We start from the raw sequence: 4,902 nt of genomic DNA, 5'->3' as shown, positions 1-4,902 counted from the left end.
ACGGATTTTTTAGGAAAAGGAAGAACGATCACTGGACAATACTACAGTGAGTTATTGGACCGCTTCGACAAAAAATTGAAGGAGACACGGACGCATTTGACGAAAAAGAAGGTGCGTTTCCAACACGATAACGCACCAGCACATTCATCAGGAGTTGTTGCCGCCAAACTGCATGAATTACGTTATGAATTTGCTGCCGCAGACCCCGTACTCACTCGATTTGACTCCCTGCGACTTCATCTTGTTCCCTACCATGAAGAAATGACTAGCGAGAAAGAAATTTAGCTCAAACGTGGAAGTCATCGCCGAGACAGGGGGGATTTTGGGGAGTTCGACAAATCTTATTTTTTGGAGGGGTAAAAAAAATGGCAGGGTCGTTGGGAGAAGTGTACCTTTCTAAAATGGGACTATGTTGAAAAATAAAAAAAATTTTAAAAAAAAGATGTACTTATTGAACCGCCCTCGTATACCTGTGTTGCTAACTCACTTACAGAACCGGCTTTGCATTTTAAATTATTGTGATCTTTTTATAAAAAAACGCCCTAAACCACGCTGTTGAACGCACTGTGCGATTGTTTATTGCATCTAGTTTACACCCTCCAAAGCTCGGTACTTATTTCTGTTACACCCCGTATAATAACGTGCCAGAAGTAACAGAAATTGAGGTGATCCCATCATACATCTATGTTGGAGTCTTCATTTGAAATTACAGAGGATGCGTTGATTAAAAATTGAAACAGCGTATGACGGTTACCAGATCTGCGATGAAGAAGATGAGGAAGATTTGAGCTAATCGTTACATTACCAACGCCTCAAATATCTGGTTCATCAGATCTTTGATCTTATCCATATTCCTGTATGTCGCCGAGAACCTCATCGGAAGTCGAGAAGAGAAAGATTGACGAGTTTGATATGTTTTTGAACGAATTTCGGACCAACAAATCAATTCTGGAAGGAACTGAACATCGAACTTCGCCTATCTTCCACTGTCCAGGCAAATTTAAACCGTAATGGTGGATGTCGGTTGTTTGCTCCTTATTATAACAAAAGCTAAATAATTTTCTAAATAATTATTTATAAATCTCTTTAATATTTTATGTATATTTTTTTTTTATTAAGCATGTTTCTTCATGGCAATCTGCATTATGTTATAACTTAATTATAATTTTGTATTAAATTTATCGTTTTTCGTAACATAATGTTATAATAATGTATGTGGTTTCGTTGAATTATTAAATGGGTTTATACATTTAAAATACAATTAGTATTCTGGTCAATTCCTTTTGCCTTTTACTATTGGTTTCATTAAATTTATTATTACATGAATTGTTCTGAGTAAGTACTTGTCTCCATAAATTGTTTAAATGTTTGTATTTACCTCAGGATATTTTATTTTGCTAATCCTAACTTACAGAATTTAATCTTTTATTATAATAAAACTTGCCCCTTTAGGTGGGGTCATTCAAGTGGATCGTTGATTATCCTAGAAAGTCTTAGGTTGAACTGTGGCTTTATTTGGTTACGTGACTTTCTCTGGAACTCATCAACTATTAAGGTAAGTTTATTGTAACTTCGTTGAAATTAATTAGTTGAAAGTTACTATTGATTGATACTTACTGCAGAAGTTTACACAAAATAAGAAATTCTGCAGTCTTTTTCAAGTTTATTAGCATTTAGTAAGAACAAACCTAACTTTATGAGTTCTCGAAATAATTTTCTAAGAACCGATAAGGGTTTCTTCAATTTTTTGGGGTTATTGAATAACTGCTTTTTATCAATTTATTGGATAATATATTTTTTATATTATAAAATTTGTATTATTTATGAGAATTTCGAGTTTTCTATTTAAGCAGGTAAGTTTAACCCCATGGTGTATTTTTTCTTTGAATTATGTGTTTATTTTGGTAAAGCGACGCCCAAGCTTTTGCTCTGATTTCTTTTTGATTTTTATATATACTCGGGTGAGTCACTAAGCCGAAGTCGGCCATGCATACACGTATACTTCAAAATAGAGAAAAATATTTCAAATAGAAATTGTATAGAGTTAAGTGTATAATAACGAAAAATTATTTTCAAATATGGCGGACTTCCGGCTATACCAGAAATATATAGTGACTTCATTATTTTAAATGGAACTCCTTATTTTTTATTTCATTTTTGAATTCCCCATAAGAAAATAATATCAGTTTATTGAAATGTATTGGACCTAAGTCACACCCTTCTGGAGTTATTTCACGTTTCTTGGAAAAGTTCCTTGGAAAATTTGACGTTTGTAGTGGTTGGCTCCATTTTAAATATCTCAGAAACAAAAGGACTTAGAGGGTTGCAGTTTTCATATTCCATTTCTCGAAGAAATTGCCTAACAAATACAGGTATTAGATAGACACGTAGGTTATAATTAGTATGATATTTATAGGTGCCAATATCCACAAATTCAAACAGGTACAACATGTTTTTTAAATGGAATGCCATATTTTTTCTCGTATAATATAATGCAAAATTAAATTTGGTGGTTCCTTATAAATTAATTTCTAATAATAAACAAAACTGTATCTGTCTTTTTTAGCTCTTCTTCTTGTCTGGTAATTGTGTTTCGAGGTATTCCTTTACATAAACCATCTACTAATACTTCTAATTATGTAATTACTCAACAATAAATTAATAAACTGACATTTCTTCGAAAAACAAAACAAACTCGCCAAACTTTTTAAAACGGTTAACTTGATGATGCGATATAATTAAAAATTTCAAAAAAATTGTAAATTGTTCAAAAACTACTAGTCAGTGATACCATCACCCTTATATCAGTTTAAAGGAAATTTAATTTTGCATTATAGTACACGAGAAAAAACATACATATTTAAAGAATTTAAGGAATTCTAATTTATTTATTTCACTTGAAAAATTAAAATGAAATCAAAGCAAAAGCTCCGGCGTCACTTTGCCAAAACAAACACATAATTGAAATATATACAATAATATGTGTAAGATGTATAAGTGTAATACATCCAAATAAAATCCTTGTTAAATTGCATTATGTATTATTAAACAATAAAATGACAGAATCACATTTGTTTTCCATATTTTCTCAATGTTCACCAATTCACTTTTACACCTAAAATATACAAATGTTCAAACACAACTCATTGTTATTCTAACAAAAGCATACCTGAAGAAACGCCAATAAACTGTGCAATCCATCCTGTTCCAGTTTCTTCCGATGACTTGGTGTAAGTTAGTTGCATTTCTGTAGTTTCAGAAGCTAATTCTNACTGTTCGCAAATAGTTAAGGATGTGGGTTGTTCTAGTTTTAGGGAAATGCGAAGTTTAGCTCAGGATAGGAAAGAGTGGAGGTACATGTCCAACCAGTCTTAGGACTATATATTATATATTTGGCACAATTATCACTAACTTGATTTGTGCTGAAAGGCAACAATAAGTACAAACTATTACTATATAAGTAGATAGCAAACAGGAGTTTCTGAGGGAGATTAAGTAGTACCTTTATCTTTCCTTAACTTCCGGGAGGAAACTATCCGCTTCACGAGGATCCGGTGGTTCGTTCTCGAGGGGATATTTCGGTACAGGGTTGCAATTGTCAACCATCGCCAGTCTACGATGCAGTCGACGATTCTCGAATTACACAAGTCGGTGGATCACCTTTTCCTCCCGACTTCACGATCATTTTGCTGACTTCACTTAATCTCCCTCGCGGACTATTAGTCGTGCTTTAGGTTCCGTGTTGCGGTTTCGCGTTTCGCAAAGTCGACTCAATATATCCCGGAACCATAACAAATGTTATTGTATATGAAGGTTCCGCGTATGGCAAAATAAGCAGACTCAATTCCGGGAAAACGAAAAATATAATTTTGGAAATTACGAACAGTATGTGACACTATACAGATTAATTACAGCCATTATTGTTTACCAAACTAACAGTTGCTAGGCATCCGTACATCTCGTCAGAGCCAATTAATTCTTATTAGTCAATTATCCATTAACTAGTTCGCCTTCTAACGTTTCGCAGCTCCACACCAAAAAATATGTAATTTTTTTTAGATCTGGATTCTTTGAATATCAAACGTCGAAAGGAGTATTATCATTTGCTTTGGTAGAAGTTTGTAGTTTGGCGCATTTACAGGTTCACCCCAATATTTCTTAACCGTACCTGCACCTAGTAGTATGAATCTTGCCATTTCTGACAAAATGATGTTCTTTCTTTCTGTCACCTCATTTTGTTGAGGTAAATAATTGCTGTATATTTTTATTTATTATTTAGCGGCCGTTTTCATTTGGTTTACACTTATAGAAATAGTACTACTGTAGTTTATACTTTCCTATTTTTGAAATGTGGCAAGCGTTTATGGAGAACAAAAGTTTGAAACCATTTAAGTTAATTTTTTCACTGATAATAAGTGTGATCTCAAACTCCATACATCGACATTTACGGTACCAGTTTTGTTCGTACTAACTTCGTATTTTATGGTTTTCGAATAGATGCCTTCATTTGTAGCAAACTTTTAGTTTTCCAAAAGTCGCACATGATTCTTCCTTCTGAATAAGCCTATTGTATCATTTTTAGAACAGAATGAAATAATTGAAAGTATTGTTGAAATGAATGATGACAATGATGCAAACAATGTTAAAAATCAAGTACATTGAAATTTATGTAAATATTTGAATAATAAAAAGTCATATAAACATGCATATAAAGAACACAGACCACTTCGAATTATTTTATTCGATTAAGCTAACGTGCCTATTACGTTGAGGTTGGCTACGCCGGGATTCGTCTTCAGCAAGTAGATATCCACACAAGTGGACCTTGTTGGAGCATACGTAATCCTAAAATGTAGCATCGTGCTACAGATGGCGTTTACTGCGCCATTTGTAGTATTTTCT

General features: G+C 33.3%; 1 long non-coding RNA gene across 1 annotated transcript; it reads right to left on the bottom strand.

Annotated features, from left to right (window-relative positions):
- Window positions 1-3,024: 3,024 nt before the first annotated feature.
- LOC112906279 lies at window positions 3,025-3,268 on the bottom strand. The gene is made up of 2 exons (XR_003232239.1): window positions 3,170-3,268; window positions 3,025-3,115 (listed from the first exon to the last, which is right to left on the bottom strand). It is a non-coding gene; the product is annotated as an uncharacterized LOC112906279 (long non-coding RNA).
- Between the last annotated feature and the right edge of the window lie 1,634 nt (window positions 3,269-4,902).

Source organism: Agrilus planipennis, unplaced genomic scaffold (assembly GCF_000699045.2).
Source record: "Agrilus planipennis isolate EAB-ADULT unplaced genomic scaffold, Apla_2.0 scaffold99, whole genome shotgun sequence".
Taxonomy (NCBI): Eukaryota; Metazoa; Arthropoda; class Insecta; order Coleoptera; family Buprestidae; genus Agrilus; species Agrilus planipennis.
Note: the sequence above shows the minus strand (reverse complement) of the source record. Positions and strands in the feature narration are given on the sequence as shown.